Here is a 24,800-nt window from a genome sequence, read left to right as displayed (position 1 = left end):
CAAAGGGCTGATGCAGACATAGATCAGCTCATACCTTAACTATAATTCAGAGATTAAGAACAGGTGGGGGAGCCTAAATTTGTACACAGTTCCTCTATTGGAAACTTAACTATATTTATGCATGGGTGGCACTGTGGGTTAAACCACAGAGCCTAGGACTTGCCGATCAGAAGGTTGGTGGTTCAAATCCCCGCGACGGGGTGAGCTCCCGTTTCTCGGTCCCTGCTCCTGCCAACCCAGCAGTTCGAAAGCACGTCAGAGTGCAAGTAGATAAATAGGTACCACTCCAGCGGGAAGGTAAATGGCATTTCTGTGCGCTGCTCTGGTTCGCCAGAAGCAGCTTAGTCATGCTGGCCACATGGCCCGGAAGCTGTATGCCGGCTCCCTCGGCCAATAAAGCGAGATGAGCGCCGCAACCCCAGAGTCGGTCACGACTGGACCTAATGGTCAGGGGTCCCTTTACCCTTTCTAGGCAAAGCTGCCAAATAAACAGTTTTCATTTTGTTTAAAATGCATTGTTAACAGCCCTGGTTTGTGATAGCACTGGGCTCATTCATGTTTTATGTCAGACATAATTTTGTTTAAGAACAGATGTATTTTTTCCCCAAGTGACCAAGGTTTGTTCTGCACTTACAAGGAATTAATCCTTCAGTGTGGCAGCATCTATACTTTGGAACTCCTTGTCCATTTATATTAGGCACGCGGTACTGTTTTTTGCACCTGCTAAAAGCCTACCCAGACATGTAAATTTGCATTTTAATGGGAAATTTTATTTTACAATTTATATATAATTTTTAGGCTAAATTGTTTATAACATCTGATTTTATTGGTAATTTTAATGTATATTTTATGTAAACCACTTAAAGGCTTTGGTGAATAAGTAGGATATAAATCCTGTTAAAAAAATGGGGTGGGTGGGGATTCCAAACATGTGGGGATGACTGTGCAGCATATGCATCGTTCTACAATTTTATGAAAGAATAAACAACCTCTGGGTACTTACCAGTGCAGGATATGTAGCTACATCAGGTCTGCAGTCTTCGTATAGAGGCACGTGTATAAGAATAAGTAATGCAAGGTGGAAGGTTGTAAGACAAAAGAGTTGAGAAAGTAACAAAGCACCATTTGACTTGCTAGAAATAAAAACAAAATAATTCACTTAGCTCTGTCCAGTTACTACATTTATTTTTAAGGTTAGTATCCCTCCTTTATAAGGGACACGGGTGGTGCTGTGGGTTAAACCACAGAGCCTAGGGCTTGCCGATCAGAAGGTCGGCGGTTCAGATCCCTGCGACGGGGTGATCTCCCGTTGCTCAGTCCCTGCTCCTGCCAACCTAGCAGTTTGAAAGCACGCCAAAGTGCAAGTAGATAAATAGGTACTGCTCCAGCGGGAAGGTAAACGACGTTTATGTACACTGCTCTGGTTCACCAGAAGTGGCTTAGTCATGCTGGCCACATGACCCGGAAGCTGTATGCCGGCTCCCTTGGCCAGTAAAGCCAGATGAGCGCCGCAACCCCAGAGTCGTCCGTGACTGGACCTAATGGTCAGGGGTCCCTTTGCCTTTACCTATCCCTCCTTTTGAGTTGTTAATGAAATGTCTAAAGCAATTAGCCCAATACGTTTTTTTAAAAAATGACAATATAACAATTTGAAAACAGAAAAGCACAACAAGTTTTTAAAAAGTTATTGGGAGGAAAAGCCAAATTGCATAAGGGAGGTCAAAGGGTTGCTGAAACAAGAAAACTAGTACTGTATAACAAAAAACAACTAAGGAGAGAGCACATTTCTGATGGCGATGGTAAACATTGAATGGCCTCTCCTGCTAAATGTAGCAGATGGAATTTGCCAGAGCAGTTCAGCTTTGAAGGTGATACCCGGCACTTTGAGTTGATCCCAGAAATGTTCTAGCAGCCACAGCAGCTGGTATAAAAGAAGAGTTGTGCCAGCGCCCATTAAGGAGTTGTGCTGCTGTGTTTTGAACCAGCAGAAGTTCGTGAACAGTCTTCTAAGGCAGTCCTATGTACAGCATGTTACAGTAATCCCATAAGTTTTGGTTTGTTAGTCTCATCTAGCCCATCACCAGTTTTGGACAGTGGTTCAGAATCCCCACTGCTTCTGCACGGAGTTAGATGTAAAGCGTAAGTAGATCTGCATATTGTCAGCATATTGACGACAGAAGATTCCAGGTGATGTCCTCTATTTGTTTCCTGTATATATTGAACAGCAAGATGGAATCCTGCTAGACAGCAAGTGGAAGTTTCTTGCACCACAATCTTCTAGGCATGTTTCTCGGGGTCCCATCTGAAGCAAGTAGCCCAGAAGGATACTGTGACAGACAGTATTGAAAGCTGCTATGACATCCAGCAGAACCAATTGGGGCACACTCTCCCTGTCTCATTCCTGGCATAGATAACCTGCCAGGGCAACCAATTCCATCTCAGCAATCTGAAACTAGACGAAAAAACAAATAAAAAATGCATCCATGTTATCTATTTAATTCAGAAAAATAATAATAACTGGGTTTCTACATTCCATGCAACACCTTATACAAAAATGGAGTATTATAATCTGTCTGGAAATTATCCACTATGATGGTCCAGTAAGGATTTTTACCACAGCTGCTTTAAAATGTGTTAGTATTTTCCCTTCTCTCAAGTAAACAGATATCACCACCCCCCACTTCCCACTCAGCTACTGACCTCTGTCTGCCTTCAGCAAGGGAGGGTCAAGGGTCAAGCACACAAGTGTTGACCTCATCCTCTAAGAATTCTGTTCACATTCTTAGGCTGTTCAAACGGAACGGTATCCCTAGATACAAGTAGTAGTTAAAGTAACCTTAAGGCATATTTTGGATAACTGTATTTAATGCAGTATTCGAGTTGCAGTGGACTTGGCTTGCTATAGATAAGAAATAGGCATTTATATTACTTTGTTTCATTTAACAAAATTTATATAGCACTTCATGGTTTGCAACCCACCACCCCCAGCATTAAAATTATCAATAAAAGATGTTACTCTGTCCTGTAGCAGTATTGACCATACTGCCTTATCAGGAGGAGGATAGAAAGACTGACTTATTGTGACTTTTTATATTGGATCAGATTGCTACTATTAATGTTTGATGTTTTATTATTATTTATATATGTGTTGGAAGCTGCCCAGAGTGGCTGAGGCAACCCATCCAGAAGGGCAGGGTGGGGTATAAAGAATTTTTTATTATAAATTCCCAAAATTATTGAGTCTTTTTTAAATATATAGGAAACCACTGAAATCGAGCTTTTTTGTTTACAAAAATGCCAAAAAAACCCCAACCCAGTGCTTTTAAAATTGCTTTTTATCATCATTTATTTTTTATCATCATTATCATTATCATTATTATTAGGTGGCATAGAATCCACTTACTTACCAGTTACTCTGGCAGTAAGGTTTATTTATTTTTTTGTAATCCAGACAGTGCATTTAGATTGAAAATAATGTATCTTTTGCACAACATTTTATTCCATACTACTTTGTTTTATACACAGCTCTGAAATGCACCTTTTGTTCTTTTCATAGTACAAATTTATCTGCATATTGGTGTCTTCCCTTCTAAACTTGTAGAAAAGCTTTTCTGTTTCACATGAATGGAGTGAGATGCATTGGTAGATTACTGGTAGAATCTTTCTCACACAAACCCTATTGAAATGAATTGAGAACACAGAAAACGTGTCTGAGGAATTATACCCAAAATATGCAGTGGGAAATAAGTGGAAGGGGGAATAAAACATGCATATACAGTGTGATCAAGAGAATGTATGTTGTTTTATGTTCCAGCATTTAATTTGACCACAAGCTATTGTTGTTCTTAATTTTTTTCTCCTTTTTTAAAAAAAAAACCTTAGATTTATCATAGAATTGTAGAGGTGGAAGAGACACTGAGGGTCATCTAGTCCAACCTTGTGCAATGCAGGAATCTCAGCTAAAGCATTAATGACAGATGGCCATCCAACCCTCTGATTAAAAACCTCCAAGAAAGAAGAGCCCACCATTTTATGAAGGAGTCTGTTCCATGGTCATACAGTTCTTACCATCTGAAAGTTCTTATTGTTTAATTGGAATCTCCTTTCTTGTAACTTGAAGCCATTACTTCAGATCCTACCCTCCGGAACAGAAAAAAAAAACAAGCTTGCTCCATCCTCCATGTGACAGCCCTCTTAATTTCAGGTTCTTGGGTTCAAGCCCCACAGTGGGCAAAAGATTCCTTCATTGCAAGGGGTTGGACTAGACGATCCTCGCAGTCCCTTCCAACTCTATGATTCTATATCTCCTCTCAGTGTCCTCTTGACCAGGCTAAACATATCCAGGTCCCTCAATGGTTTCTCTTAAGGCTTTGTTTCCGGACCCTGAATCCATCTCAGTTGCCCTCCTCTACGCATGTTCCAGCTTGTAAATATCCTCCTTCAATTGTGGTGCATAGAAATGGACACACTACTCCAGCTGTGGTCTGACCAATAGAATAGAGCAGTACCTGCTTGGCAAAAGCTTTTCCAGTTCCATACATTTTCTAGGTCAAACTATATAATTTCTTAAAATAATACTTCAAAATCGTTTTCGTAGGGGAGGGTGGTGATTTTAGGAACATAAGAAGCTACCATATATGAGATCATAACTTGAATTCATCTAGCTTAGCATTTATTGTCTTGGCATGGGGAACCTACAGCTCTCCAGATGTTGTTGAACTCCAGCTCCCATCAGCCCATCCAGCATGGCCAATGGCCAAGTATGTTTTGAGTTGTAGTCCAATAACATTTAGAAGACCACACATTTTGCATCCCTGATCAACTCTGGTCAATAGTGGATCTGCAGGGTTTCAGACTGAAATAGTTCCCAGCCCTCCTAAAAAATTCCAGGGATTGAACCTGTGGTCTTTTGTATGCAAAAGCTTGAGGTCTATCGCTGAGCTACTGAGTGATTTAAATAGAGCTTGGCTCCATATATACCATTTGTGTACTGTGCAAAGTGAGTTGAATGTAGAAATCTCAGCATAAACAGATATTCCGCTTGCATATCTGCATGTATACTGTACCTATTTCATTAAAACAGCTGGGCTGAGTAACATGCCGAGCTACTCATTTATAAGCCTTTGGATTTACTCTGCTACTGTTCCCTTCTAAATGAAGAATGTAATCTTTGCTAATTTGTTTTCATTGTTTCCTCTTAATGGGACTGACTGCATGTGATCAGCTATTACAGCTAGCTGTCGGATAGATAGTTGAATGCTAATGTTAAGGATATAGTTTGACCAGACAGTTCAGGTAGATATTATTAATCTTCAGAACTGCAGTTCCAATATTAATAAGGTTGTAGCATAGGGGCAAACTGGACTTGACTTCTTGTGAGGTTTGGGTCTGACTGACTTAACTTAAATCTCAAATATAATATTTTATGAATTATACAAATTTAGTGTGTCCAATATAACTGTGGCAGATGGAAAGTACAGGTTTCTGTTTTAGTGAACAAATGAGATAAGAAAGAATGAGAGTGCAGCTCACGGTTATCTTTGTGTACACAAAGCTTAGGCAGGTGACGTTTACCAGATCAGTCTATCTATCACAGTAGATATCTATTGGTAGATATCCATCTACCACAGTATTGTATGTTTTGAGTGGGATGTGTCTTTCCAGGTCTCAGACATTGACAAGCCTTTCCACTGCTACCTTTTAAAAAAAAATATTGGTAATGTTGAAGATTGAGCCTGAGACCTTTAGTATGCAATACAACTTAATACAACTTGCATAGTTTTTGAAGTTCCACACCCATCTTTGTCACATTTTGCAACCTAATTTGCAACAAATTATTTTTATACCTAACACCAACAACATTCTTAACACCATTCACTTTTGCCATCTGCCTTGTTCTCCTCTATTCACTTGTTGACCAATTTTCAGTCTATCTAGTAAAATGGATAAGGTAATTCCCAGCTTTCAGCGACTCTTGTCAATATTGACGCTGCCAGTGAAATTCAATAATCTAGACGGCTCCCTGCTGTTTCACGTTTTGTATAGTTAAGGTAGGGTACCCAACTGCTTGCTTATTACATTTTGTAAACTGGTTTCGCTCAGACTGGTCTGGAATACTGATATTGTGGTGAATGTATCCATAGGGGGCATATTCTGCACTATGGGCCTTTGTGCCTGACACCTCAGGTCAGACAGCTCAGAATTAATGATAAGATTTAAAAACTAATAGGGTGTTATTTATTACACTGGCCCTGCTTGAGTGAATTCGCTTCCAGTGAACTAATGTGATCAGTAGAGATGTATGATAAATTCTCTCTAGCCAATTCGCCCCCACCCCACCAGTTTTGGGGAAGTAGGTTCAGAATTGCATGCCCTTGTTTGTGGAGTTACACCACTGCATTAGCAACTTGCCATTCTTCTGTTTTTTTAATTTGATGCTATCGTCAGACTATTGCCCACTTTGCCCAGGTTACCTGTGTACAGTAGCACTTATGTATATTTATTAAAATGATGACAAAAGGGAGTCTTGATATGACCAAGATTCCCTTTTACATGTTTTCAGTCAATATATACATATATTGATGGACTTCGGGACAAGAGGAGGAAGTAACTATATCCTGAAAACTATGGCAAACTGTGCTTCTGCCAGTTATAAAATTAATTTTAAAATTCTCGAGAAATAATATCAAAGTGAGGGACATCCAGTCTTCTTTCATCATTCACAATTGATTGCCATCTGGTTTTTGGTTTATTTTTGTGCATCTTTTGCATTAAACTCTGCAAATTAGTGCTTTATGCTATGTAAGCTCTCTTATCTTCACTTCAGTCTCCTGCCAAAGAAGTTGGGGAAAGCGCAGCTAGGCTCATTTGGTGTTTTTGATCAAACAGGCAGGTTTCTTTTTTCCTCTTCTTTAGAATACTGTGCATTTATCTTTGACTTCTGGTGATTTCTTTCTTGCTCAAATTGGTATTGTATCAAAATGTGAGTGAATGGCAGCCAGAACGTACATTACGGGCTGTGGGCAACTAACGTTAATTTCAGCACTCTAAAATCTTTTGGCAAGAGATTTCAAAGGAGTAATATTGTTGCTGTAACAATGTTGTACCATCTTTATCCTATTACAGAACTGAGAGGGACCCCATGCAGTTGAGCAAAGGATACACAGGAGGCATTGTTTTGAAAAGCAACCTTTCTGGCAGCTTGTAGAAAAATACATTTCGGATTGGAGGGAAAGGATGATATAACTCCAAAGATTTGCACACAACTGCAGGGGCAGCTGAATGGAAACTCAGCTGGAAAGAACAAAGAGTGAGAAGAATCGAGCAACAAGGCTTGTTTCACCATAGAATCAATCTCCCCCAAAAGTGAATATCTGTAGCAGTAAAAATAGTTAGGCTGCTATCTTAGCCCCACTTAACCCGGAAGAAGCCCGTACAGAATTCTGTAGACATGGTTAGTATTGTAGCCTTAGTCGTTGACTCAGTGGGTCACTGCATCTGACTGTTAAGCAGAAGGTTGGTGGTTTGACCCCACCCAGGGATGGCTGTGGGCAGGATTCCTGCATTGTAGGGTATTGGACTAGATGGTGCTCAGGGTGCTCTTCCAAGTCTACAATTCCATGATTCTATCTGGGCAACCCAACTTTTCATGCAAAACTAAGAAGAATGCTAGTGAGCCTTCTGTGATGGTCACATTTCCTGCACATACCTCCTTGTATTCATGGAAACCGGTGGGTTGCTTATTCTCTGGATCACATAGTTATTTTTTGCAGATGTTGAATTGCTTTCATGTTAACTGGGAATCAATAAAAACATAGGGTTGTAACTAACTAAATCTTTGTGAATGTGGAACAACACCTGCAAGGACACGCCCTCGCAGATTTGCTCTGACGGTTCCAAACCAGGTCCGTGAGATATATTAGCACAACTCAAATCTATGGATGAAATAAATATTCCAGACCGTCCAGAAGGATGCAATGGCAGATACAAAGGGAAGCTTGCTAACGTTGTCCAGTTGTAATGCTCAGCTGGAATAGTTTGGACAATAACTTACTGTAGTTGCCACCCATCTTAGAGACCAGGTGCCTCATTGCTAGAATTGTAGGAAAGATGATACATGTGTTGATGGAGATAAAGAGGAAGGCTCTGCATATCTGTGACAGCTACATACTCATCAAGTCTGCACAGCACTGCCTTAGTGATGAATGGCTTTCCCAGATGTTGTGCTTGGGCTCCAGATTGACCTGTGTGATTCATTCATTTCCACACGGTAGCTGTCGTATGTTGCTATTTTATGTCGTAGCTTTTAAGGACCTTTGTGCTGTGCCCAGAGAATGGAATGAAAGGAGCAGATGAAAGGTCTGAGGGGGAAGGACACATTTGGGACCTCTGACTTTGGTGGAGGTCAATGTGTTTGGGTTAAGACAAGTAAAAGAAAAAAGAGAGCAAATTATTCACCGTATGTTGTTTTCCAATCCAGACTAATCACTACTACAAAAAATATATCTATCTTGTGATATGCTTGCTTGGTGCCATCTGTCCCTCTCTGTGGGGAAGGCACAGACTAAGCTGGAAAAATAAGTGGCTGAGGGGATATTGGGGGTTTGTGACCTAGAATCTACAGCTTACAAACTGATTTCTCTGCAGATCCTCAGTCTTCATAGGATTAGGTGGTATATACCTTCTGTCCCTCCGTGTGGCTTTAAAAACCAAGAAAAAGGATATCTGGGAGAACTCCCTTTGGCTAGAGATGTGCCTATGCAGTCAAATTTTACGTCTCTTGCTACAGTCCTATATATAGTTGAGCTCAATGCAACTCACTTCTGAGTGAGCATGAATAGCATCACACTATAATAACAAAAGTTAATAGCAATACATTAACTCTCATATCTATGTTTTTTTAAATGCAATTCTTTTATGGAAAAGCTTTGTAATGTTTAATTGGAAGAGTGCTACCAGTTCTTATTTTCAGGTAATTCAACTGTTTATTTCCATTCAATGGGCTCTGAATAACATGCTCCTAGCTAGAACTGAGGGTACTGTGATTCAAGGCCACAGTCATTCTGTCATTTTTTAAAAAAAAAATATTTTAAAGGAGGACGTGTTACTATAGGGTGATGTTTACCCTGCTCCTCTCCATAGCTATGTGGTAGAGTTGTCACTTAAACAGGTAGATAAAATGCTAAATGAGTCCTAAATATGGTGAGGGTGGGAGTATTTAAGTACCATCCTGTTTGACATTCCATTTACATTCCTTAGTGTGGGAACTTCTGAAATGCATATTGTAGCTTAACAATACTTATTCTTTCACCAGGCTGATAGTAAAATGTAGAACTGAGGAATGCAAATTAATTTATTAAGTAGGTAATTTCTTGCACCGTTAAAAATTTGATTACAGACAATAAATAAGCCTCATTCTTCTTCTTGTAGGACTAATATAATGATTTTATAATTTTAATCTAATGCTCTTTGTTTATGTTGTTGGAAATATGTTCATCGACTACTGATTTGAATTTGCGGAGAAGTGTAGGAATGTTATTCAATTATGTGCTTTGAACAGTCTCTAGATAGCATTTTCGAAAAGTCATGTCAGCACACTGAAATGCTATGGTAGCATGAAGGGTATATTGAAATAATGTATATAAATAGACATATTTTAGAAGCATGACTACTCAGGTCTTTCACGCCCAAAATTCTTCTCATCCTTATGAATGTAGAGGTCAGTCCTCAGTCCCCCCCCCCTTTAGCACTGAAGAATTCTGCTTTTCGGTGGGAAGGATCGGGGTTTCAGCCATGTCTTCAAAACAGTTTTTACTTTTGTGCTGAGCAGCTCCCACCCTAAACTCAGGCAGCACCATTTAAGAGCAAGGCCTTCACATTACAGATAGGTGGAAGGGGGATATTCCTTTGGCTTAGGTAATGCATAGTGCAGGCAGCCCAAAGATGCATGCAGTCATGACTTCTCACAACAAACCGTTACAGTTAAGTAAAAGCAATGGTCAGTGCTAAATCTGCCAAAGGAAATTCACAGTTATGACTGAAAATCTAGGTTGATGCAGCAGCCTTAAGTTAAATACATTTAACACATATCATTTTAATTACTGTGATGAAATAGGCTTGCTAATATCAAATTATCAAATTTTCTTAAAAAGCGAAAAATGTTTTAGCCATTTTTGGTTTAATTTCCCATAATATTAAGCGGCAGGGGCATGCAGCTTCTGTTTTCCCAAGTTAGCCCGTCTCTGAATCATTCCAAGCCAAACTGTGCTGTTTTCCCAAGTGAAGGGTTTGAACTGGACCTTGTTGCCTGTGCGCACCTCTGATTTTAACACATTCGTGACTATCTGCAATTTCTCCTGGAAGGTTTGGGCCAGTTTAGTCCTATTCACGACAGCAAAAGAACTTGTGAGGGCTTAAATTGTGGAGCAAGGAGCATGCATGTACACACAGCCACTGCCTCCAATGTTTCTGCATGCAGTGGGCATATGTGCTTCACACAGAGCTGGAAGATACGGAAGGGACTTGTAAGCAAGTTCAATTAAATGCACTTCAAAACTCCCATAGGAACGTCCCTCTGAAGGTCAGGATACTCCCCCTCCTCGATTTAAGTCCTTATATTCTTTGGAATGCATGAATAGGGCTTTTGTGTGGCCTTTCTCCATCTATGGCCCTTAGTGAAAAGCCCACAGTGCTATATGCAGACCTTATCACACCTAGCTGGTGTGAAGAAATACAGTTTCAGAACACTGTGAAAACACTTTTTGTTTACTTCGGCATAGCCTTGTGATTTATGAAGCATCAAAGTAACTTGGCTCAGAAGAAACCTGGTATTTACATGTGTGTTTTGTGATTATGGCTGGGTCATTGCTGACGTTGAAATGGCTTGGCAGTCCCTCTGTGACTAAATGAGGGCTCCTTTTAAAAAGGTTTCCAAAGATGGAAAAATTCTGTAAAAGTTAAGTACCTGTGTTGTGTCATAGCTGCACTGTTCACCTAGCTTGGTACTGGCAGCAGAACAGCATTTATGGTTCAAAGCAGGGTGGGAAGAAACACACTGTAGGTTTTCTTCCCTTCATTAGTTTAGATTTTAGCGCTGCTGAACTGAAAACGCTTCTAAAGTGTCTTCTCTGCTTTGTAAATACCTAAGTGAAACTACTTTTTCAACCATCTACTCATGATTTGTTTATAAAGTAACTGAACCTTAAATATATTGGTTGATTTTCGATACCTATAAATGAAATGCTAGTTCAGCAGCAGAGCATCTTCTTTGCATGCAAAATAACTTAGGTTCAGTTCTCAGCATCACCAGGTAGGGATGGAAATGTCCCATCTCAGACCCTGGAGAAATGCTGCCAGTTAGTGCAAGCCACACTGAATGTGATGGACCAGTTGCCTGGATCAGTATAAGACAGCTTCCTATGTGCCCTCTGTAACAGCGGTTGTTGTTTTTTAAATGTAGAATAATGCTATTTGTATTTCACAGTAGTGTCTTATGTATAAGGTTTTTTCTTGGCGAAGGTATCCCCAAAACATTTTAACTAATTAATGCATTCTAGAAAACACTGAGCACTCTGATTGTTTGAATATGACTGGTGTGAGGTCATTTTGGCTGATAAAAAAAGGCAGGGTTTGTGGTATGTGGTTGGTCAAACAGCTTTTCACTTTACGAAGAAGAAAAGGATACTTGCATCTTTCATGGATGCCTGATGTGCCTATGGCTGCACATGCCAGTCCTGAGATAAATGCATGGACAACTGTTGCCTAGACAAGTCATATATCAGTGTTGTCTAAGCAAGCCTCCCAGGAACAGGGGAAACCTTAAAATATGTGTAGTTCCCACATGGGCAGAGTGTGCTTATGTCTCATATTGAGAACCATTGTGGTAAGTGTTGCATAACATGAAGTTAAATTTCTGCATTTATTTATTTCAGACATTTTTATACCTCTTAGCACCATGGTTTCTAAGTAATACAAAACGGATACTGATTTGCTAAAAATAACCAGAAAAATCAGAAAAGCTTACTTAAAATGCCTGCTGATTTTTTTTTACAAGTCTTCATCAGGCACCTGAAGTTCAACATGGCAGTTGATGCTGCTACTTGTCTCCAGTTGTGTGTGGGAGTTAAGGATGAAAAAATAGTCTGAAGCAAGTAGGAACTGATGCTTCACACTTCAGTCCAATGAGAGTACTTTTTTGGGTGCAAAATGAAAAGCACAGCCTCTAAGCTAATGTAATGACACACCAAAGGAGGTAATATTTTCCTCAATAAATGTAAAGTCTGCTTAATACAATAGTTTGATGTTATTAGTCAGAAAGACAGAGAAGGAAAGCATGCTCAGATTCTATGAGAGGAACAAAACTTCCTCTTGTAATTGCATCCTATTCACTTGCAAAGAAAAACTAGTGCCTACCAATCCACATGAAGGGAATATAACCCAAATATTGCAAAATCCAGAGTGTTAGTGCTAGAAATAGCATGCCACCCCATCGCTCTTCATAGCTATCCTGTTCAAAAGATTGCCTGCTAGGACCGTTGTGCGCTCACAGCATGGGGTTCTGTTGACAATGCTGCTTCTCATTTTATTTAAACTGTGGTTTTCTCTCAGTTGCACTTTATGAAATCCCAGTCTGAGCGCTCGGGCTGCCATAGGTTATTGAAACTGAAGCCTTTGCACCCAGCTGCAATTGCCTTTTTAAAGGAACTTTACTGGTGTAGTGACATGTACAACACATTTTCTCTCAGGGGAGCCGAGGCAAGTATTCTTGGCCAGTTAAGAGATGCATTCTAGAAAGTGGTTACCAAAGTAGCTCTGTGAGAGCCAGAGAGCGAGTTAGGGGAGGCACTTGTTGCTGTCTGCAAGGTTTACAGTACCCTCCTGCTTTTCTAATTGGAACTAATTGGCTGAGGAAGCTATTTGTAATCTTTGAGTCATCCTTCTCGCTGCATTGTTCCAACCACTGCCTCTCCTTCCCCTATTAAATATGGTGAGTAGCACTCAGAGCTCTTGTGTCTCAAGAGATGGTATGTGCATTATCTGCAGTCCCTCAGCTACCAAAGACTTGTCAGTCACTCCGACCTCCAAGGACCTCTGTCAAAGCCAGCAAACAAGGCACTGGGGTCTGAAATGGCTTTTTTATTTTCCATTCTGGATTCCTACCCTTCTTTTTTTGTTGTAGGGAAAGAAGGGGGTGTAAGATTCCCTAATTATTTGGAAGTGTATGCAAACACTAAGAAGCATTAAGAACATCAAGTGGGGCTCTGCTTTTATTAACAAACCCTTTCTTCCCTAAATAGATGTCAAACATATTATTCTCTCTCAGACAGTTAACCTTTCATCTCTCCTGTAAGGGAAAAAAAATCCACTCTGCGCCAGGCTAATTTGCTATTTAAAATAGTTTAAAGTAAGTTGGGGTGGGGGAATGTCATTTACAGTGTCACTCACTTTTCTTTCCTTTCTTTTTTTAAAAGTACCTTTCAGCATTGCGATTTGTGTTCTGGGTTTTTTAGAGTTACGTTTCATAAATGTCACTCCCAATACTGGCCTTTACCTTCCACAAAATACCACAAGAAAATCCAAATGGAGCAAGCAAGGCTGAGCAGGACCTCCATCCTTTTCCCATGCTCACATGAACTGCACATAGATGTAAAGATCTTCCTGTTTCAATGCATAAGTCGTTTCCCCAGTTCTGTTGAAGGCAGAGCACCTCCATTTATCTCTTTTCTCCCTGTGCAAAATATCTAATGTGACTTAATTATTAAACCCCAAAAAATTATTTTACAGAGCTGTGGGGAGGGACTTGGGGAAGCAGTAAAATTACTTCTTTAACACAGACCGCTATTTCGTATCAGTTTCCCTTATCTTTTTCCTCCTGCCTTTCCCCAGTATTTCTGTTGTCTCTTTTCTGCTGTTTGAGAGCTATCAGTGATGCGGTGTTAATGGCTGCATTGAAATCAGTGAGGATAGGATCTGAACCAGTAGGTTCGAACTACAATAAAAATATTTAGACTATACATTAGGAAGCAATTCCTGAAGGTACAAGTTCAACCGTGGATGAGACTACTTCAGAAGGTGGTGGGCTCTTCTTTAAGTACAGTGGTGCCTCGCAAGATGAAATTAATCCGTTCCGCGAGTATCTTAGTGCTATTAGCGGTTTAGCAGCTATTAAAGGCTTAGCGGCTTAGCTGCTAAAAGGCTATTAGCGGCTTAGCGGCTTAGAAAAAGGGGGGGGAGCGAAAAAAAATATCAAGACTCGCAAGACATTTTTGTCTTGTGAAGCAAGCCCATAGGGAAATTCGTCCTGCGAAGCAACTCAAAAACGGAAAACCCTTTTGTGCAGCGGGTTTTCCGTCTTGCGGGGCACCACTGTAAGGTCTGGGTGACTGTGTTTCAGGCTTGTTGTAGGAGTAGATTTCTAGCATCCAGAGGTTGGTCACAGACTGGATGACTTCTGAAGGCGCTTCTAAATTTGATTCTCTAACACCGATCATGGTAGCACAACCACATTTCTAACCATGCTTCAAACTGCTGTTTGATACTAGTTGTGTTAATAATAATAATAATAATAATATTTATTATTTATACCCCGCCCATCTGGCTGGGTTTCCCCAGCCACTCTGGGCAGCTTCCACTGAATATTAAAAACAATACCGCATCAGACATTAAAAACTTCCCTAAACAAGGCCGCCTTCAGTTGTCTTTTAAAAGTAAAATAGTTGTTTATTGCCCTGACATCTGCTGGGAGGGCGTTCCACAGGGCAGGTGCCACTACCGAGAAGGCCCTCTGCCTGGTTCCCTGTAACCTCACTTCTCGCAGTGAGGAAACTGCCAGAAGGCCCTCGGCGCTGGACCTCAGTGTCTGGGCTGGATGATGGAGGTGGAGACGCTCCTTCAGGTATACAGGACCAAGGCCATTTAGGGCTTTAAAGGTCAGCACCAACACTTTGAATTGTGCTCGGAAACGTACTGGCAGCCAATGAAGATCTTTCAGGACTGGTGTTATATGGTCTTGGCGGCCTCTCCCAGTCACCAGTCTAGCTGCCACATTCTGGATTAATTGCAGTTTCCGAGTCACCTTCAAAGGTAGCCCCACGTAGAGCGCATTGCAGTAGTCCAAGAGGGAGATTTTGTGTTAATATCTGCAAGCACAACACTGCACCATAGTTTCCTCTAAAATTGAAAGGGGGTGCAAGTCTCTGTGCTTCATGCAGACAATGTGGGGGGAAGCTTCAGGTTACTTTTGATTGGGATTGGAACTGTTATGGTGGCTGCTCTGGCATGCAATAGTAGAAAAATTGAAATTGATTTGAGTGAAACAGTAGATCAAAAAATATGGCAAAAATTGATCACTTTAAGCCAAAGGACATTACGGTCCATAAAATAAACAGCACACTGCTTGAATGTATGCATGTAGAAATACAAAAAATACATGTAGCAGTCACTTTTAGCACCTTGGTTTTAAAAAGTGTGAGCGTGGTCATCAGGAAATAACAGTACAGGCATTTTAAATCAAAATAATAAATTAAATATCACTTGAGTCATCCAATTATTTTTGTACACTAAGCTTGGATTTTCTTAGCTTCCAGGCAAATTTTGCATCTCCCAAGCACATCATTGCTTGCAATGAAAATACATATTTATTTTATTCAAATTTATTTTTAAAATTTCTATCCTGACTATTTTGACAGACTCAATGTGACTAACAAACAGTAATAAAACAAGTTTTTTTAAAATCCCTAAAACAAAACTCTCAATAGTCATTCAAATAATAATAATAAAAACATATCCAATCTGTATATCAAATTTCAGCAGCAGAAAAAAATAGCACAGATCTGAGGCAGCAAAACTACATGATTAACCAAAGGTCTTTTTTAAAAAGCAGGTCTGCACCAACCTCCTGAAGCAGTGAGGCTGCTTTGTGGGGAACCTTGCTTGGAAAGGGAGATATAAATTTATTATGAATTCGTTAAAAAGTGAAGGGGCCACTTGATAGAATTTTCCATAGGGTAGATGGCACAAGAGAAAACGGACTGTACCCCTAATTTACACCAGTCACATCTCCTGACATTGAGGGACTTAGAACAGAGTCTCAGGTGATAATCTGAGCATATGGAGAGGAACATCTGGGAAAGGTAGTTCCTAAAGTAGACAGGTGCCAAGCCAACAAGGGCTTTGAAGATTTAAGACCAGCACCTTGAATTGACCTGGGAACTAATCAGCAGCCAGTGCAAGACATAAAGAAATGGCACAATAAATCAGACCACCTAGCTCTTGCCAACATTCTGGTGACAGCATTCTGCACTAATTGAGGTTTCTGAACATTTTCCAAGGGTAGCCCTGTATAGAACATGTTACAGCAGCCTAATCTGGAAGTCATTAAATCAAGAATGCCCATGCCAAGGTCCACCTTCGTCAACAAAGGCCATAGCTGGTGTTCCATTTTAAACTAGGGAAAGCTGTAAATGGTTCATCTAATGGTAACTTGTTTGGACTGAGTTTCAGCTTGTTGTACCACACCTAGTCTTTCAGAACTGTCAAGCAGTTCTTCAGCATTTCAACTGCCTCCCTTCATATAAAAATGAAAGGTAAACATGGATACCTGATGACTTCAGGAACCAAATTTCCATTTGACCTTCCCCAGCAGGTTCAGTGTTAAATAGCTTTAAATAGCTCAGTGGGATAAGGTGGAACCTAATGAAACTCCCTTGGTGACATGCCATAGGGAAGAAGAGCAGTCTCCCAATACTACCTTCTGTGTGGTAAGAAATCCCTGGAATAAACAGATCCATTTCAACACCATGGCCCCAGTTTCCATCACTTCAAGGTGACTCCAAAGGCCAATGGTGTCAAACCCTGCCAGGAGCCTACACACCCTCTTATTCATTTTGTAGATCATCCACTAGGATGACCAAGACAGTTTCCATGCTGAAACTAGGCTAAAGTCCAGTGTAGAAGGGATTTCAATCATTACTTTCATCCAAAGCTCTGGAGCTACATTACTAGAACTTATGCACATACCCAATGAGAATATTAAAAACCAAAGTGATCACTACCCAAGTAGATTTCCATTTCCATGATCAGGCACTATATCGCTGCCTCTTTCCAGATCAAAGGCATGGAAACCTTGGTAAAGGAGGTGTTTATTACTGCCAAACCCATTGGGCCTGTGCTACTGCATCACCAAATATGTCTGTTGGTAGAGCAGACATGTTGAGAAGAGACTGTAGAACGGTAGAAAGATATCCACTCATAGGATGGTTTGTATAAAGAACAAGTTTATACCTAATGAATCTTGAATTCACCAGACCCACAAATGCAAAGGCTTATTTAACAAGTGGGTTTTTAAAAATCTACTTAAAATATTCAAACCCCCTTTTCTATTAAAAATAATTGCCAGAGTAGATTACCATAAAAATACAATATATCACAATACAGCAATGCACTGTAATACAATAACATTATTGAATTAAATTATCAAAACAGTAAACAACAATAATTAAAATAACAAAAGCCAGTAATAGTAGAACTTCATCGGAGACATCATAAAACAGCAGGTGAGTTAATGAATTTCCCTTCCGAAAAGGGACTAATGTGAGCCCAGAGCTGTAAAGCCCTTAAAGAAGAGCTGTAAGATTATTTCCAAACCAAACCACTTTTTATACAATGGATACCATTGAGAGTAAGAACAAGCCATATTGGCAACATGACACACACATCCTATTGCTTGTATTGAAGTTGTTTTTCTTTTTCTTTTTCTTTGAGCAGCTGTTTCACTCTACCAGGGGAGAAAGAAAATAGTTCTCAACATTAATTCCATAAGCATGAAAAATAGCTCTGATGGCTTTCCATCAGGATTGCCTAAGAGTGGTTTTTAAGAGTGGTCTAGAACCATTCAAATGCTAAAGGCTGAACTAACAGGAAGTTAATGTCTTTTTGGCAAAAGTTTCAATGGCTGTAATTTAAATTTCTGCCTTTTAAAATAATGGCACCTTTAGGCACAGCTGACTGGATGTCAAAGAATTCTGCAACACTACCAGACTAGATGTGTCAGAATGCCATCAGATTAAAACAAAACACAACAACCAAGCAGAAGCATCTAGCTAAAGCCTGCTTTAGTTTTTGCATGTTTCCTCTGATTAATAGGAGATGAGTAAAGGTGATAAACATTTACAGCTTGTTAATATTGCTTTCATTTTATAGTGCACATGAAAAATTAGTGCTTTATGAATGCAGGATGAGGAAAACGCTTTGAAAGCAGGGATTTCGCCTGTGACACCCAGCATGATACTAGCTGCTCCCAGCTAGGGTGAAGGGTGGACCACAGAAGGGATAAATTATACTGTCTGATGGACTACCACATGTATGGGGTAGAAGGCATACAGGGTTCTCTCTCCCACAAGCCTTCTTCCCCTTTACAGTTGCCAAAAGTTTGACAGAAGGAGAGGCTATGTTTGTGTGGCTTGGGTACCTGTGCAGACATGAAAGGCTTCAGAGGACTATGTGTTGCCCACATGTTGTAAGAGATGAAGCAATGGCCAGTCTCACCAAATCAACAAGTGCAGCTTGCTGAATTTTTAGGTAAGCAATGTATCTACTTCAGTTAAGGGGTTTCCATGAGTAGGTGTGAAAGAGGGAAGCCTTCCCTCCATGCCAACAATGGTTGAGTTGCCTTTAGAAGAATGACGACTTGAAGTTCACTCTTGAGTTTCAGTATGGGATGTTGTTCTTCACTTCTGAATGTGTCTCTTTCCTTACCTGCTCTTCTGGTGTGATTTGATTTACAAACCTTTTCTTAAATACTTTTTTATTTTATGAAAAAAATAGCTTTTAACGTACTTCTACAAAGTTAGGTTTAAGTTTGAGATCTCCACAGCATTCCATAGTAGTTTAAAAAGGTGTATGGATCAAAAGTTTATAAACAGACCATTTATTTGAGATCTCTATTGACTCCTTGAAAAGTATATTAATTTCATTGACAATGTTATTTCGCAGATCTTTTTAAATAACATTCAGTAAGCTGAGGAGTTTGTGCAAATTCCCAATAGAGAACAATGCAAATTGTTGCCACTTTTTAGATGTATAAACTGACTATACGCGCGCACACACACACACATTGTGTGTGTGTGTGTTTATAAATGTATCTAAAACATCACTGGATGCATACAGTGTTGTTAAAAAGATGGCAAAAGTTTAAAGTCGATGTCCACATAATCTACTTAAAACAAACAAACAAAAAACACCCTCCCTTTTTTAACCTTGGTATTAAGAGAACTTTAGTAAGCACAATTCTGAATTTAAATGTGGTTTTCAAGAAAACGGACACCTTCAAGTTAATGATGCTTTCAGCTGCTAGAAAACTTCAAATATTACAATATGAGCTACATTATTTTTAAATGCTTATTAGGTTTTAATGGATATTTTACATGGTTTATGAGAGTAGAATGGTGCAAGGTGCTCTTACTTTTAAACAGCCATAAGGAAAAGGTGATAAAAGTTTAATTCTTTAAATTAAAACGTACAATGCAAAAGATTCCTGGAGGGAAAAACAGAGGTAGGAGGTAAATGATTTAATTAGCATATGACTCAAAATCCACTTCATGTAGCATTTATCTCCAAAACATAGATAAATAGAAAATGCCTCACTTATGCTGTGGAAGTGTATGCAGTAACTTTTTTTAAAAAAATCAAACTTTAAAAAAAAGAAGAAGCTTGTAAATGTATTAGCACCCTAATCTGCTACCCCAGATCTGGATTTTGGATTCAAATGGAAGACAGTAATTCTGCTTATTTGGGGTAAATTAACAAGCTGCTCTTGAGTAATCCGTTAGCCAGGGGCCATCTGTTGATGGTGTGTTCCTATATGGTGAACTTTCTTCAGGCGATGAATGAGGGGAGAGAATCGAGGCACTCCATGCGATTAGTAAGCAGATGCATGCCGTCTGAGAGCATCCTTCCTGCCTCTCATTCTGCCAGCTCTCTATATTGATGGAGTGTTGTATGCCTATAAGCCATTCCATGCTAGGGCAATGAGAAGTGCTCTCTCAGGGCCCATTCATCAAGTATTTCTACGGGTGTTTGTTAGAAAGGAATTCTGAATGTGTTTTTTTTTTATACAACGAAGGCTGATAGTCTTTCCTCTCTCTCTCTTTTTTAAAATCTGCAGACATATGTGCCCATTGTTCAACAGTAATAGCTATATGCTGTCCAAAGACCTCTTGTAAATACAAGATTCAGCTGCTTTTTTGTAACATGAGCAACTCTTTTGTGTCAAGATCATATTTTTTTTTATTCTTTTTCACTACTTCCAGTTGTCAACAATACGGAGTAAAGTGTTAGGCTACTGCTAGTAAGCAGTTTGAGACAGACCTCGCCATATTAGACTATTGTTGAGATGATTTAATGTGTTGTAATTAAAGCTGTTTGTAGTTAGCCTTGCTGATGAGAGCCACCTGTTGCCAAAAGGCCTTTTCAATGTGTTTGTTTCCCTGCTTAGCCTAGAACTAGTTCTCAGTACTAGGCTTGGAACTTGTATCCCAGTGACCCAAGAGAGAGTGCCTGTCCTTCATCACTGAACAGTCATGTTGCACCTATCTGGGATTAGGAGGATGAATTGCAGGCCAGAGGGGTAAGACATCTCGGGAGAGTCCTGATTTCTCTTGTTCAATGTAAAGGCTACTTACTGAGACCCAGTGAAGAGTCTGGAAGCATCTGATGCTGCATTATTGCTGACTGGTAAGCAGATTGCTTATTGCAGAGACATTAAAATGTTGTTTCAGTACACTAGCCAACTTTTGGTCTGTCATAAAAGTCATAGGGATGCAGAAGCAGGTGAAACAAATTGCGCTGATCGAGCCATTATGCTCCTGATTTATTGCATAAATTGGTGGGAGCCTATCCTTCAGTATGTGTATGAAAGCAGCAGTATTACAAAAACTTGTCACAATAGCTCAACCATTTTGCAAAAAGTGTATTTTATTCTCTCTCTCTCTCTCTCTCTCTCTCTCTCACACACACACACACACACACACACACACACACAGTGGTACCCCGGGTTAAGAACTTAATTTGCTCTGGAGGTCCATTCTTAACCTGAAGCTATTCTTAACCTGAGGTACTACTTTAGGTAATGGGGCCTCCCGCTGCGCCGCCGGAGCACGATTTCTGTTCTCATCCTGAATCAAAGTTCTTAACCCGAGGTACTGTTTCTGGGTTAGTGGAGTCTGTAACCTGGAGTGTCTGTAACCTGAAGCGTCTGTAACCCGAGGTACCACTGTGTGTGTGTGTGTGTGTGTGTGTGTGTGTGTATGTATTAACTGATGCTGTTGGTTATGGATGGAATATCACAAATTTTAGTAATATTTAGTAATACTACATTTTAGTGATTGTATTCGCTGATAGTATGCAAATAAGATGTAGAGTTAATAAGTAGCTTTGCTTACCATAAATCCATTTTCCCGTTATACTGCCGTAATGCACTAATAACAAACACATCTACAAGAACAGTGTTGTGCTGTAAACTGCTGTCATATAAAAGCAGTTTTCAAACGTTTTCTCCATGCCAGGTATCCTGCAGGTAATCTGTTGAGGAAAATCTGTGGGTCTGAAACTCCTGTGTAAAACGAGGCATGAAAGATGCTGGACCTTGTTTCACAGTCCATAGTCAGTTCATACTACAGGTATGCGGTAGAGCATTTGCTTTGAGTGTAGAAGGTCCCAAGTTTCACCCTCAACATCTTAAGGTCGGACTTTGAAAGACTTCCTGCCTGAAACACTGGAAAGCCACTGTCAGGGCTTATCCATACTTACTTTTCTGAATCAGAGTGAACATCAACCTATGGAAAACCCAAATTGACGTTTTCTCCAATTCAGCTTTAAAGAGCAGGGGAAAGCTCAGGGCAAAAAATATATGAAAAATAAAATAAAATTGCTTGGACGTGGAGCATTTTAGCTCAGACCTCTGCCTGTGCAGGGCAAGGCAAAAGTCAATGTGTGGCTAAACTCCCAGTCAGTGTAGATAACGCTGAACTATGTGACACTGTTTTAAGGCAGCTTCCGATGTTCCTTGCTGGCTGCACCTATTGGGCCTTGTTGGAAACTGCAGAAGCGTTCAGGTTCTCGGGTCGTGTTTGCAGAATTCCCAAAGCCACCTGGTTGGTCACTGTGAGAAAAGGATGCAGGACCAGGTGGGCCTTTGGCCTGATTCAACAGGCTCTTCTTAAGTTCTTACGTGCCTATAAAATGTGTTGAAATATCAGCTGTCACAGAGAAGTATGAAATGCATGCTAGGCTCTTAGGCTTTAAAGGAAAGGCCTTTGTGATTCTTTAAACAGCTTCATTCTTTCAGTAGGATTAAATGGATCAAACTATTCCTTCATAATTCACATCACTCCGTGATTCTTTTCTCTTTTTAGTTTAGTTGGTTAAATGTTTGAAAATGCTCCCAAAATTATTCAGACCATGAGTGATTTACCACATCACAGAATGCTAAGTTTTGTTTTTAAAACATATTACAGTGGTAATATGTTAGTTGGAGAGGTAATAAAATGTAGAGAAGAAAGCATGAATTATATTTGTGTAAGGCATAGCTGGAAAATGAAAAGTAAAATACACAAATTTCAGCATCCATTCTCTCCACTTCTTGTCTGTCCTTGTTCTGGACAACACTTTGCTCTTTCCCAAAGAATCTAAACAAACAAAAGATCTCACAATGTAGGGATACAGTGGTACCTCTGGTTATGAACTTAATTCGTTCCGGAGGTCCGTTCTTAACCTGAAACCGTTCTTATCCTGAGGTGTGCTTTTGCTAATGGGGCCTCCCGCTCCAGCACACGATTTCTGTTCGCATCCTGGGGCAAAGTTCACAACCAGGAGCAGCTACTTCCAGGTAAGCGGAGTTCATAACCTGAAGCGTTTGTAACCAGAGGTACCACTGTACACATTTCTTAGCTGATACAGGCAGTAGATAAAGACAGCATGTGCTGATCGTTCTTGCAGTGGATCAGCTGCTCAGGTATGGCATTTTGAGGAAAAAAACACAAGTCTCTATTAAATAGACTGCCACAGTGCTGAGTCACTGTATTGATTAGTGCAGTTTCACTGGGGAAAATATCCCTTGCATAATGACTTCAAAACAAGGCAGTACTAAAACACTGACCTTATTTGGTTTGCTTAGTCTCCCCAACATAGTCTGCAGGATTTATTTGCTTTGTGATCTGTGTGTTGTTCTTTACACAGAAGATTGATGCAGCCAGGTTGGTAATATTTCCACCTTAGGGCACCCATAGTCTTGTTTCCCCCCACTGTTGCAATAAGACTTACAATAAACATGGTTTATTCTGGCACAAGAGGGAAGGAAATTTGCAGGAAAGATAAAAGTGTATTTAGGTTGGGGAGCATTTAGGTTCTGGTTTAGTCACCACTCAATATTCACTCAGCAGAGCTGGATGAAGAGTTCTGCCAAAGAAATTTTAACCCAGTCGTGCACATCAGTTCTGGGGTTTGTAATTTCTCATCTTCTGTCCATTTCTGTTAGTTACAAAAGAGGACAGCCAGAGCTGTAGGGTGAAAATATGTCAGGTATTGTGCAAGAGATGGCTGAAAACAGGCACATGTGTCGTACTTTATTATTTTTTTTTATTTTAAGTTATTTTAAGTAGCAGGCATAGAAAAACAAACTGATAGAATAAGCAATTAAGGTTAATGAAAAATACCTGTAGCAGTTAACTGCCAAGCTGTTATTTCTTTTCATATGCAAATATAACTGAAGGTTGTTGTAGATACCTAAGGAATAAATCTTTTCAATGATCCTGTAAGCAAAGTAACATTTTATGATTGAAGATCAGATCAACAGCTCCCATGGTTTTCCATGGGATGTAGAGAAATGTCTATGTGTCTTATGCAGCACACAGAACTGGCCAAACTTCAGTGGGATGGTGCTTGAATTTTATAGGCCAAGCTCTTGTGCAGGTGGTTTCATGGAGTAAGCTTTTGACTAGGACTATAAAATATGTGGAATAGTATCCACCTTGAAGGACTGACTCATAACCATTACCAGAGGCTAGCAAGAGGCACCCGAACAACTGATCATACTGAACTGTTCTGTGTTTTCAGGATCTTATATCTGGAAAAATATACCTTGTGCTCTCGCCAAGCAGTGGCCTAGGTGTAGAGGGACCCTGAGTTTTCTTTGCATAAGTAACCTGTTTGTGATGGTTCCAGCACAGGTTTCATCATACCCTGTTAGAAGGCATAACTAAGCAGCTGCATGCTTGGAGTAATGGAGAAAAGACTATAGGTATCTGCAGTCATCAGGAATTGGAACAGCATGCCTGGTGCCTGGGCCTTCCCCAACTGCCTTCTGTGGGTCTGCCTTAGCTTTGACCTGGGTCATGTTGTAAAATTGCCGTATTTTTCGCCCCATAGGACGCACCGCCCCATAGGACGCACCTAGTTTTTTTTTGGGGGGGGGGGGAAATAAAGAAAAAAAAATTATTTCCTCCCCAGGCGCGGGGCTGGCGCGGGGGAAGCCCGAGCTTCCCCCGACCCCAGCCCCCAGAACAGGCTGCTGTCTGCAAGCCTTGCGAGCCCGGCGGGACCTCCCGCTGGGCACGCAAGGCTTGCGGACACCTTCCCGAAGCACGGGGCGTCCTCCGGAGGGCACCCCGTGCTTCGGGATGCAGGCTGCCGCCCCAAGCCTCGCGCGCCTGACGGGACCTCCTGCCGGACGCGGGAGGCTTGCGGACACCTTCCCGAAGCACGGGGCATCCTCTGGAGGGCACCCCGTGCTTCGGGATGCAGGCTGC

The 24,800-nt window shown here is 40.5% G+C and overlaps 1 protein-coding gene and 1 long non-coding RNA gene across 4 annotated transcripts in view; one reads left to right on the top strand and one right to left on the bottom strand.

Moving 5' to 3' along the window:
* EFNA5 (ephrin A5) overlaps positions 1-24,800 on the top strand; it is a 219,093-nt gene that overhangs the window by 106,651 nt on the left and 87,642 nt on the right. The window lies entirely within an intron of this gene.
* LOC308458527 lies at positions 1,649-2,746 on the bottom strand. Its single transcript, XR_013977521.1, has 2 exons — positions 2,701-2,746; positions 1,649-2,452 (listed from the first exon to the last, which is right to left on the bottom strand). It is a non-coding gene; the product is annotated as an uncharacterized lncRNA (long non-coding RNA).

Source organism: Podarcis pityusensis, assembly GCF_964106645.2.
Source record: "Podarcis pityusensis genome assembly, chromosome: 11".
Classification (NCBI taxonomy): domain Eukaryota; kingdom Metazoa; phylum Chordata; class Lepidosauria; order Squamata; family Lacertidae; genus Podarcis; species Podarcis pityusensis.
Note: the sequence above shows the minus strand (reverse complement) of the source record. Positions and strands in the feature narration are given on the sequence as shown.